General features: G+C 46.4%; 1 protein-coding gene across 1 annotated transcript in view; it reads right to left on the minus strand.

The window, feature by feature from the left end:
• The window catches only part of LOC137346456 (phosphorylase b kinase gamma catalytic chain, skeletal muscle/heart isoform-like), a 587,631-nt gene that overhangs the window by 435,142 nt on the left and 138,555 nt on the right, over positions 1-13,934 (minus strand). The window lies entirely within an intron of this gene.

Here is a 13,934-nt window from a genome sequence, read left to right on the forward strand (position 1 = left end):
GCGCTGTGTATAAATATGACAATCAGGCGCTGTGCATAACCCTGACGATCAGGCGCTGTGTATAAATATGACTATCAGGCGCTGTGTATAAATATGACAATCAGGCGCTGTGCATAACCCTGACGATCAGGCGCTGTGTATAAATATGACTATCAGGCGCTGGGTATAAATATGACTATCAGTCGCTGTGCATAACCCTGACGATCAGGCGCTGTGTATAAATATGACTATCAGGCGCTGTGCATAACCCTGACGATCAGGCGCTGTGTATAAATATGACTAACAGGCGCTGTGCATAACCCTGACGATCAGGCGCTGTGTATAAATATGACTATCAGGCGCTGTGCATAACCCTGACGATCAGGCGCTGTGTATAAATATGACTATCAGGCGCTGTGCATAACCCGGACTATCAGGCGCTGTGTATAAAAATGACTATCAGGCGCTGTGCATAACCCTGACTAAGGCGCTGTGTATAAATATGACTATCAGGCGCTGTGCATAACCCTGACTATCAGGCGCTGTGTATAAATATGACTATCAGGCGCTGTGCATAACCCTGACTATCAGGCGCTGTGCATAACCCTGACTATCAGGCGCTGTGCATAACCTGACTATCAGGCGCTGTGCATAACCCTGACTATCAGGCGCTGTGTATAAATATGACTATCAGGCGCTGTGCATAACCCGGACTATCAGGCGCTGTGTATAAATATGACTATCAGGCGCTGTGTATAACCCTGACTATCAGGCGCTGTGCATAACCCTGACTATCAGGCGCTGTGCATAAATATGACTATCAGGCGCTGTGTATAACCCTGACTATCAGGCGCTGTGTATAAATATGACTATCAGGCGCTGTGTATAACCCTGACTATCAGGCGCTGTGCATAACCCTGACTATCAGGCGCTGTGTATAACCCTGACTATCAGGCGCTGTGCATAAATATGACTATCAGGCGCTGTGCATAACCCTGACTATCAGGCGCTGTGCATAACCCTGACTATCAGGCGCTGTGTATAAATATGACTATCAGGCGCTGTGCATAACCCTGACTATCAGGCACTGTGTATAAATATGACTATCAGGCGCTGTGTATAAATATGACTATCAGGCGCTGTGCATAACCCTGACTATCAGGCGCTGTGCATAACCCTGACTATCAGGCGCTGTGCATAACCCTGACTATCAGGCACTGTGCATAACCCGGACTATCAGGCGCTGTGTATAAATATGACTATCAGGCGCTGTGCATAACCCGGACTATCAGGCGCTGTGTATAAATATGACTATCAGGCGCTGTGCATAACCCTGACTATCAGGCGCTGTGTATAAATATGACTATCAGGCGCTGTGTATAAATATGACTATCAGGCGCTGTGCATAACCCGGACTATCAGGCACTGTGTATAAATATGACTATCAGGCGCTGTGCATAAATATGACTATCAGGCGCTGTGCATAAATATGACTATCAGGCGCTGTGTATAAATATGACTATCAGGCGCTGTGCATAACCCTGACTATCAGGCGCTGTGTATAAATATGACTATCAGGCGCTGTGCATAACCCTGACTATCAGGCGCTGTGTATAAATATGACTATCAGGCGCTGTGCATAACCCTGACTATCAGGCGCTGTGCATAACCCTGACTATCAGGCGCTGTGTCTAAATATGACTATCAGGCGCTGTGCATAACCCTGACTATCAGGCGCTGTGTATAAATATGACTATCAGGCGCTGTGCATAACCCTGACTATCAGGCACTGTGCATAACCCGGACTATCAGGCGCTGTGTATAAATATGACTATCAGGCGCTGTGCATAACCCTGACTATCAGGCACTGTGCATAACCCTGACTATCAGGCACTGTGCATAACCCGGACTATCAGGCGCTGTGTATAAATATGACTATCAGGCGCTGTGCATAACCCTGACTATCAGGCACTGTGTATAAATATGACTATCAGGCACTGTGCATAACCCTGACTATCAGGCACTGTGCATAACCCTGACTATCAGGCACTGTGCATAACCCGGACTATCAGGCGCTGTGTATAAATATGACTATCAGGCACTGTGCATAACCCTGACTATCAGGCACTGTGCATAACCCGGACTATCAGGCGCTGTGTATAAATATGACTATCAGGCGCTGTGCATAACCCTGACTATCAGGCGCTGTGTATAAATATGACTATCAGGCGCTGTGTATAAATATGACTATCAGGCGCTGTGCATAACCCTGACTATCAGGCGCTGTGCATAACCCTGACTATCAGGCGCTGTGTATAAATATGACTATCAGGCGCTGTGCATAACCCTGACTATCAGGCGCTGTGCATAACCCTGACTATCAGGCGCTGTGCATAACCCGGACTATCAGGCGCTGTGTATAAATATGACTATCAGGCGCTGTGCATAACCCTGACTATCAGGCGCTGTGCATAAATATGACTATCAGGCGCTGTGTATAAATATGACTATCAGGCGCTGTGCATAACCCTGACTATCAGGCGCTGTGCATAACCCTGACTATCAGGCGCTGTGTATAAATATGACTATCAGGCGCTGTGTATAAATATGACTATCAGGCGCTGTGCATAACCCTGACTATCAGGCGCTGTGTATAAATATGACTATCAGGCGCTGTGCATAAATATGACTATCAGGCGCTGTGTATAAATATGACTATCAGGCGCTGTGCATAACCCTGACTATCAGGCGCTGTGTATAAATATGACTATCAGGCGCTGTGCATAACCCTGACTATCAGGCGCTGTGTATAAATATGACTATCAGGCGCTGTGTATAAATATGACTATCAGGCGCTGTGCATAACCCTGACTATCAGGCGCTGTGTATAAATATGACTATCAGGCGCTGTGTATAAATATGACTATCAGGTGCTGTGTATAAATATGACTATCAGGCGCTGTGTATAAATATGAATATCAGGCGCTGTGTATAAATATGACTATCAGGCGCTGTGTATAACCCTGACTATCAGGCGCTGTGTATCAATATGACTATCAGGCGCTGTGTATAAATATGACTATCAGGCGCTGTGTATAACCCTGACTATCAGGCGCTGTGTATAAATATGACTATCAGGCGCTGTGCATAACCATGACGATCAGGCGCTGTGTATAAATATGACAATCAGGCGCTGTGCATAACCCTGACGATCAGGCGCTGTGTATAAATATGACTATCAGGCGCTGGGTATAAATATGACTATCAGTCGCTGTGCATAACCCTGACGATCAGGCGCTGTGTATAAATATGACTATCAGGCGCTGTGCATAACCCTGACGATCAGGCGCTGTGTATAAATATGACTAACAGGCGCTGTGCATAACCCTGACGATCAGGCGCTGTGTATAAATATGACTATCAGGCGCTGTGCATAACCCTGACGATCAGGCGCTGTGTATAAATATGACTATCAGGCGCTGTGCATAACCCGGACTATCAGGCGCTGTGTATAAATATGACTATCAGGCGCTGTGTATAAATATGACTATCAGGCGCTGTGCATAACCCTGACTAAGGCGCTGTGTATAAATATGACTATCAGGCGCTGTGCATAACCCTGACTATCAGGCGCTGTGTATAAATATGACTATCAGGCGCTGTGCATAACCCTGACTATCAGGCGCTGTGCATAACCCTGACTATCAGGCGCTGTGCATAACCTGACTATCAGGCGCTGTGCATAATCCTGACTATCAGGCGCTGTGTATAAATATGACTATCAGGCGCTGTGCATAACCCGGACTATCAGGCGCTGTGTATAAATATGACTATCAGGCGCTGTGTATAACCCTGACTATCAGGCGCTGTGCATAACCCTGACTATCAGGCGCTGTGCATAAATATGACTATCAGGCGCTGTGTATAACCCTGACTATCAGGCGCTGTGTATAAATATGACTATCAGGCGCTGTGTATAACCCTGACTATCAGGCGCTGTGCATAACCCTGACTATCAGGCGCTGTGTATAAATATGACTATCAGGCGCTGTGTATAACCCTGACTATCAGGCGCTGTGCATAAATATGACTATCAGGCGCTGTGCATAACCCTGACTATCAGGCGCTGTGCATAACCCTGACTATCAGGCGCTGTGTATAAATATGACTATCAGGCGCTGTGCATAACCCTGACTATCAGGCGCTGTGCATAACCCTGACTATCAGGCACTGTGCATAACCCGGACTATCAGGCGCTGTGTATAAATATGACTATCAGGCGCTGTGCATAACCCGGACTATCAGGCGCTGTGTATAAATATGACTATCAGGCGCTGTGCATAACCCTGACTATCAGGCGCTGTGTATAAATATGACTATCAGGCGCTGTGTATAAATATGACTATCAGGCGCTGTGCATAACCCGGACTATCAGGCGCTGTGTATAAATATGACTATCAGGCGCTGTGCATAAATATGACTATCAGGCGCTGTGCATAAATATGACTATCAGGCGCTGTGTATAAATATGACTATCAGGCGCTGTGCATAACCCTGACTATCAGGCGCTGTGTATAAATATGACTATCAGGCGCTGTGCATAACCCGGACTATCAGGCGCTGTGTATAAATATGACTGTCAGGCGCTGTGCATAACCCTGACTATCAGGCGCTGTGCATAACCCTGACTATCAGGCGCTGTGTCTAAATATGACTATCAGGCGCTGTGCATAACCCTGACTATCAGGCGCTGTGTATAAATATGACTATCAGGCGCTGTGCATAACCCTGACTATCAGGCGCTGTGTATAAATATGACTATCAGGCGCTGTGCATAACCCTGACTATCAGGCACTGTGCATAACCCTGACTATCAGGCACTGTGCATAACCCAGACTATCAGGCGCTGTGTATAAATATGACTATCAGGCGCTGTGCATCACCCTGACTATCAGGCACTGTGTATAAATATGACTATCAGGCACTGTGCATAACCCTGACTATCAGGCACTGTGCATAACCCTGACTATCAGGCACTGTGCATAACCCGGACTATCAGGCGCTGTGTATAAATATGACTATCAGGCACTGTGCATAACCCTGACTATCAGGCACTGTGCATAACCCGGACTATCAGGCGCTGTGTATAAATATGACTATCAGGCGCTGTGCATAACCCGGACTATCAGGCGCTGTGTATAAATATGACTATCAGGCGCTGTGTATAAATATGACTATCAGGCGCTGTGTATAAATATGACTATCAGGCACTGTGTATAAATATGACTATCAGGCGCTGTGCATAACCCGGACTATCAGGCGCTGTGTATAAATATGACTATCAGGCGCTGTGTATAAATATGACTATCAGGCGCTGTGCATAACCCGGACTATCAGGCGCTGTGTATAAATATGACTATCAGGCGCTGTGCATAACCCGGACTATCAGGCGCTGTGTATAAATATGACTATCAGGCACTGTGCATAACCCTGACTATCAGGCGCTGTGCATAACCCGGACTATCAGGCGCTGTGTATAAATATGACTATCAGGCGCTATGCATAACCCTGACTATCAGGCGCTGTGTATAAATATGACTATCAGGCGTTGTGCATAACCCTGACTATCAGGCGCTGTGTATAAATATGACTATCAGCGCTGTGCATAACCCTGACTATCAGGCGCAGTGTATAAATATGACTATCAGGCGCTGTGCATAACCCTGACTATCAGGCGCTGTGTATAAATATGACTATCAGGCGCTGTGCATAACCCTGACTATCAGGCGCTGTGCATAACCCTGACTATCAGGCGCTGTGCATAACCCGGACTATCAGGCGCTGTGTATAAATATGACTATCAGGCGCTGTGCATAACCCTGACTATCAGGCGCTGTGTATAAATATGACTATCAGGCGCTGTGTATAAATATGACTATCAGGCGCTGTGCATAACCCTGACTATCAGGCGCTGTGTATAAATATGACTATCAGGCGCTGTGTATAAATATGACTATCAGGCGCTGTGCATAACCCTGACTATCAGGCGCTGTGTATAAATATGACGATCAGGCGCTGTGTATAAATATGACTATCAGGCGCTGTGTATAACCCTGACTATCAGGCGCTGTGTATAAATATGAATATCAGGCGCTGTGTATAAATATGACTATCAGGCGCTGTGTATAACCCTGACTATCAGGCGCTGTGTATAAATATGACTATCAGGCGCTGTGTATAAATATGACTATCAGGCGCTGTGTATAACCCTGACTATCAGGCGCTGTGTATAAATATGACTATCAGGCGCTGTGCATAACCCTGACGATCAGGCGCTGTGTATAAATATGACTATCAGGCGCTGTGCATAACCCGGACTATCAGGCGCTGGGTATAAATATGACTATCAGGCGCTGTGCATAACCCTGACGATCAGACGCTGTGTATAAATATGACTATCAGGCGCTGTGCATAACCCTGACGATCAGGCGCTGTGTATAAATATGACTATCAGGCGCTGTGTATAAATATGACTATCAGGCGCTGTGTATAAATATGACTATCAGGCGCTGTGTATAACCCTGACTATCAGGCGCTGTGTATAAATATGACTATCAGGCGCTGTGCATAACCCTGACGATCAGGCGCTGTGTATAAATATGACTATCAGGCGCTGTGCATAACCCGGACTATCAGGCGCTGGGTATAAATATGACTATCAGGCGCTGTGCATAACCCTGACGATCAGACGCTGTGTATAAATATGACTATCAGGCGCTGTGCATAACCCTGACGATCAGGCGCTGTGTATAAATATGACTATCAGGCGCTGTGTATAAATATGACTATCAGGCGCTGTGCATAACCCTGACTATCAGGCGCTGTGTATAAATATGACTATCAGGCGCTGTGCATAACCCTGACTATCAGGCGCTGTGTATAAATATGACTATCAGGCGCTGTGCATAACCCTGACTATCAGGCGCTGTGCATAACCCTGACTATCAGGCGCTGTGCATAACCTGACTATCAGGCGCTGTGCATAACCCTGACTATCAGGCGCTGTGTATAAATATGACTATCAGGCGCTGTGCATAACCCGGACTATCAGGCGCTGTGTATAAATATGACTATCAGGCGCTGTGCATAACCCTGACTATCAGGCGCTGTGCATAAATATGACTATCAGGCGCTGTGTATAACCCTGACTATCAGGCGCTGTGTATAAATATGACTATCAGGCGCTGTGTATAACCCTGACTATCAGGCGCTGTGCATAACCCTGACTATCAGGCGCTGTGTATAAATATGACTATCAGGCGCTGTGTATAACCCTGACTATCAGGCGCTGTGCATAACCCTGACTATCAGGCGCTGTGCATAAATATGACTATCAGGCGCTGTGCATAACCCTGACTATCAGGCGCTGTGCATAACCCTGACGATCAGGCGATGTGTATAAATATGACTATCAGGCGCTGTGCATAACCCTGACTATCAGGCGCTGTGCATAACCCTGACTATCAGGCGCTGTGTATAAATATGACTATCAGGCGCTGTGTATAAATATGACTATCAGGCGCTGTGCATAACCCTGACTATCAGGCGCTGTGTATAAATATGACTATCAGGCGCTGTGTATAAATATGACTATCAGGCGCTGTGCATAACCCTGACTATCAGGCGCTGTGTATAAATATGACTATCAGGCGCTGTGTATAAATATGACTATCAGGCGCTGTGCATAACCCTGACTATCAGGCGCTGTGTATAAATATGACTATCAGGCGCTGTGTATAAATATGACTATCAGGTGCTGTGTATAAATATGAATATCAGGCGCTGTGTATAAATATGACTATCAGGCGCTGTGTATAACCCTGACTATCAGGCGCTGTGTATAAATATGACTATCAGGCGCTGTGTATAAATATGACTATCAGGCGCTGTGTATAACCCTGACTATCAGGCGCTGTGTATAAATATGACTATCAGGCGCTGTGCATAACCATGACGATCAGGCGCTGTGTATAAATATGACAATCAGGCGCTGTGCATAACCCTGACGATCAGGCGCTGTGTATAAATATGACTATCAGGTGCTGTGCATAACCCTGACTATCAGGCGCTGTGTATAAATATGACTATCAGGCGCTGGGTATAAATATGACTATCAGTCGCTGTGCATAACCCTGACGATCAGGCGCTGTGTATAAATATGACTATCAGGCGCTGTGCATAACCCTGACGATCAGGCGCTGTGTATAAATATGACTAACAGGCGCTGTGCATAACCCTGACGATCAGGCGCTGTGTATAAATATGACTATCAGGCGCTGTGCATAACCCGGACTATCAGGCGCTGTGTATAAATATGACTATCAGGCGCTGTGTATAAATATGACTATCAGGCGCTGTGCATAACCCTGACTAAGGCGCTGTGTATAAATATGACTATCAGGCGCTGTGCATAACCCTGACTATCAGGCGCTGTGTATAAATATGACTATCAGGCGCTGTGCATAACCCTGACTATCAGGCGATGTGCATAACCCTGACTATCAGGCGCTGTGTATAAATATGACTATCAGGCGCTGTGTATAAATATGACTATCAGGCGCTGTGCATAACCCTGACTATCAGGCGCTGTGTATAAATATGACTATCAGGCGCTGTGTATAAATATGACTATCAGGTGCTGTGTATAAATATGAATATCAGGCGCTGTGTATAAATATGACTATCAGGCGCTGTGTATAACCCTGACTATCAGGCGATGTGCATAACCCTGACTATCAGGCGCTGTGTATAAATATGACTATCAGGCGCTGTGTATAAATATGACTATCAGGCGCTGTGCATAACCCTGACTATCAGGCGCTGTGTATAAATATGACTATCAGGCGCTGTGTATAAATATGACTATCAGGTGCTGTGTATAAATATGAATATCAGGCGCTGTGTATAAATATGACTATCAGGCGCTGTGTATAACCCTGACTATCAGGCGCTGTGTATAAATATGACTATCAGGCGCTGTGTATAAATATGACTATCAGGCGCTGTGTATAACCCTGACTATCAGGGGCTGTGTATAAATATGACTATCAGGCGCTGTGCATAACCATGACGATCAGGCGCTGTGTATAAATATGACAATCAGGCGCTGTGCATAACCCTGACGATCAGGCGCTGTGTATAAATATGACTATCAGGCGCTGTGTATAACCCTGACTATCAGGCGCTGTGTATAAATATGACTATCAGGCGCTGGGTATAAATATGACTATCAGTCGCTGTGCATAACCCTGACGATCAGGCGCTGTGTATAAATATGACTATCAGGCGCTGTGCATAACCCTGACGATCAGGCGCTGTGTATAAATATGACTAACAGGCGCTGTGCATAACCCTGACGATCAGGCGCTGTGTATAAATATGACTATCAGGCGCTGTGCATAACCCGGACTATCAGGCGCTGTGTATAAATATGACTATCAGGCGCTGTGTATAAATATGACTATCAGGCGCTGTGCATAACCCTGACTAAGGCGCTGTGTATAAATATGACTATCAGGCGCTGTGCATAACCCTGACTATCAGGCGCTGTGTATAAATATGACTATCAGGCGCTGTGCATAACCCTGACTATCAGGCGATGTGCATAACCCTGACTATCACGCGCTGTGCATAACCTGACTATCAGGCGCTGTGCATAACCCTGACTATCAGGCGCTGTGTATAAATATGACTATCAGGCGCTGTGCATAACCCGGACTATCAGGCGCTGTGTATAAATATGACTATCAGGCGCTGTGCATAACCCTGACTATCAGGCGCTGTGCATAACCCTGACTATCAGGCGCTGTGCATAACCTGACTATCAGGCGCTGTGCATAACCCTGACTAAGGCGCTGTGTATAAATATGACTATCAGGCGCTGTGCATAACCCTGACTATCAGGCGCTGTGTATAAATATGACTATCAGGCGCTGTGCATAACCCTGACTATCAGGCGCTGTGCATAACCCTGACTATCAGGCGCTGTGCATAACCTGACTATCAGGCGCTGTGCATAACCCTGACTATCAGGCGCTGTGTATAAATATGACTATCAGGCGCTGTGCATAACCCGGACTATCAGGCGCTGTGTATAAATATGACTATCAGGCGCTGTGTATAACCCTGACTATCAGGCGCTGTGCATAACCCTGACTATCAGGCGCTGTGCATAAATATGACTATCAGGCGCTGTGTATAACCCTGACTATCAGGCGCTGTGTATAAATATGACTATCAGGCGCTGTGTATAACCCTGACTATCAGGCGCTGTGCATAACCCTGACTATCAGGCGCTGTGTATAAATATGACTATCAGGCGCTGTGTATAACCCTGACTATCAGGCGCTGTGTATAAATATGACTATCAGGCGCTGTGCATAACCCGGACTATCAGGCGCTGTGTATAAATATGACTATCAGGCGCTGTGCATAAATATGACTATCAGGCGCTGTGCATAAATATGACTATCAGGCGCTGTGTATAAATATGACTATCAGGCGCTGTGCATAACCCTGACTATCAGGCGCTGTGTATAAATATGACTATCAGGCGCTGTGCATAACCCGGACTATCAGGCGCTGTGTATAAATATGACTGTCAGGCGCTGTGCATAACCCTGACTATCAGGCGCTGTGCATAACCCTGACTATCAGGCGCTGTGTCTAAATATGACTATCAGGCGCTGTGCATAACCCTGACTATCAGGCGCTGTGTATAAATATGACTATCAGGCGCTGTGCATAACCCTGACTATCAGGCGCTGTGTATAAATATGACTATCAGGCGCTGTGCATAACCCTGACTATCAGGCACTGTGTATAAATATGACTATCAGGCACTGTGCATAACCCTGACTATCAGGCACTGTGCATAACCCTGACTATCAGGCACTGTGCATAACCCGGACTATCAGGCGCTGTGTATAAATATGACTATCAGGCACTGTGCATAACCCTGACTATCAGGCACTGTGCATAACCCGGACTATCAGGCGCTGTGTATAAATATGACTATCAGGCGCTGTGCATAACCCGGACTATCAGGCGCTGTGTATAAATATGACTATCAGGCGCTGGGTATAAATATGACTATCAGGCGCTGTGTATAAATATGACTATCAGGCACTGTGTATAAATATGACTATCAGGCGCTGTGCATAACCCGGACTATCAGGCGCTGTGTATAAATATGACTATCAGGCGCTGTGTATAAATATGACTATCAGGCGCTGTGCATAACCCGGACTATCAGGCGCTGTGTATAAATATGACTATCAGGCGCTGTGTATAAATATGACTATCAGGCGCTGTGCATAACCCGGACTATCAGGCGCTGTGTATAAATATGACTATCAGGCGCTGTGCATAACCCGGACTATCAGGCGCTGTGTATAAATATGACTATCAGGCACTGTGCATAACCCTGACTATCAGGCGCTGTGCATAACCCGGACTATCAGGCGCTGTGTATAAATATGACTATCAGGCGCTATGCATAACCCTGACTATCAGGCGCTGTGTATAAATATGACTATCAGGCGCTGTGCATAACCCTGACTATCAGGCGCTGTGTATAAATATGACTATCAGCGCTGTGCATAACCCTGACTATCAGGCGCAGTGTATAAATATGACTATCAGGCGCTGTGCATAACCCTGACTATCAGGCGCTGTGTATAAATATGACTATCAGGCGCTGTGCATAACCCTGACTATCAGGCGCTGTGCATAACCCTGACTATCAGGCGCTGTGCATAACCCGGACTATCAGGCGCTGTGTATAAATATGACTATCAGGCGCTGTGCATAACCCTGACTATCAGGCGCTGTGTATAAATATGACTATCAGGCGCTGTGTATAAATATGACTATCAGGCGCTGTGCATAACCCTGACTATCAGGCGCTGTGTATAAATATGACTATCAGGCGCTGTGTATAAATATGACTATCAGGCGCTGTGCATAACCCTGACTATCAGGCGCTGTGTATAAATATGACGATCAGGCGCTGTGTATAAATATGACTATCAGGCGCTGTGTATAACCCTGACTATCAGGCGCTGTGTATAAATATGAATATCAGGCGCTGTGTATAAATATGACTATCAGGCGCTGTGTATAACCCTGACTATCAGGCGCTGTGTATAAATATGACTATCAGGCGCTGTGTATAAATATGACTATCAGGCGCTGTGTATAACCCTGACTATCAGGCGCTGTGTATAAATATGACTATCAGGCGCTGTGCATAACCCTGACGATCAGGCGCTGTGTATAAATATGACTATCAGGCGCTGTGCATAACCCGGACTATCAGGCGCTGGGTATAAATATGACTATCAGGCGCTGTGCATAACCCTGACGATCAGACGCTGTGTATAAATATGACTACCAGGCGCTGTGCATAACCCTGACGATCAGGCGCTGTGTATAAATATGACTATCAGGCGCTGTGCATAACCCTGACGATCAGGCGCTGTGTATAAATATGACTATCAGGCGCTGTGCATAACCCGGACTATCAGGCGCTGTGTATAAATATGACTATCAGGCGCTGTGTATAAATATGACTATCAGGCGCTGTGCATAACCCTGACTATCAGGCGCTGTGTATAAATATGACTATCAGGCGCTGTGCATAACCCTGACTATCAGGCGCTGTGTATAAATATGACTATCAGGCGCTGTGCATAACCCTGACTATCAGGCGCTGTGCATAACCCTGACTATCAGGCGCTGTGCATAACCTGACTATCAGGCGCTGTGCATAACCCTGACTATCAGGCGCTGTGTATAAATATGACTATCAGGAACTGTGCATAACCCGGACTATCAGGCGCTGTGTATAAATATGACTATCAGGCGCTGTGCATAACCCTGACTATCAGGCGCTGTGCATAAATATGACTATCAGGCGCTGTGTATAACCCTGACTATCAGGCGCTGTGTATAAATATGACTATCAGGCGCTGTGTACAACCCTGACTATCAGGCGCTGTGTATAACCCTGACTATCAGGCGCTGTGTATAAATATGACTATCAGGCGCTGTGTATAACCCTGACTATCAGGCGCTGTGCATAACCCTGACTATCAGGCGCTGTGCATAAATATGACTATCAGGCGCTGTGCATAACCCTGACTATCAGGCGCTGTGCATAACCCTGACGATCAGGCGCTGTGTATAAATATGACTATCAGGCGCTGTGCATAACCCTGACTATCAGGCGCTGTGCATAACCCTGACTATCAGGCGCTGTGTATAAATATGACGATCAGGCGCTGTGGATAACCGCGACTATCAGGCGCTGTGTATAAATATGACTATCAGGCGCTGTGCATAACCCTGACTATCAGGCGCTGTGCATAACCCCGACTATCAGGCGCTGTGTATAAATATGACTATCAGGCGCTGTGCATAACCCTGACTATCAGGCGCTGTGTATAAATATGACTATCAGGCGCTGTGCATAACCCTGACTATCAGGCGCTGTGTATAAATATGACTATCAGGCGCTGTGCATAACCCTGACTATCAGGCGCTGTGCATAACCCGGACTATCAGGCGCTGTGTATAAATATGACTATCAGGCGCTGTGCATAACCCTGACTATCAGGCGCTGTGTATAAATATGACTATCAGGCGCTGTGCATAACCCGGACTATCAGGCGCTGTGCATAACCCGGACTATCAGGCGCTGTGCATAACCCGGACTATCAGGCGCTGTGTATAAATATGACTATCAGGCGCTGTGCATAACCCTGACTATCAGGCACTGTGTATAAATATGACTAACAGGCGCTGTGTATAAATATGACTATCAGGCGCTGTGCATAACCCTGACTATCAGGCGCTGTGTATAAATATGACTATCAGGCGCTGTGCATAACCCT

This window comes from Heterodontus francisci, chromosome 30 (genome assembly GCF_036365525.1).
Source record: "Heterodontus francisci isolate sHetFra1 chromosome 30, sHetFra1.hap1, whole genome shotgun sequence".
Lineage (NCBI taxonomy): Eukaryota > Metazoa > Chordata > Chondrichthyes > Heterodontiformes > Heterodontidae > Heterodontus > Heterodontus francisci.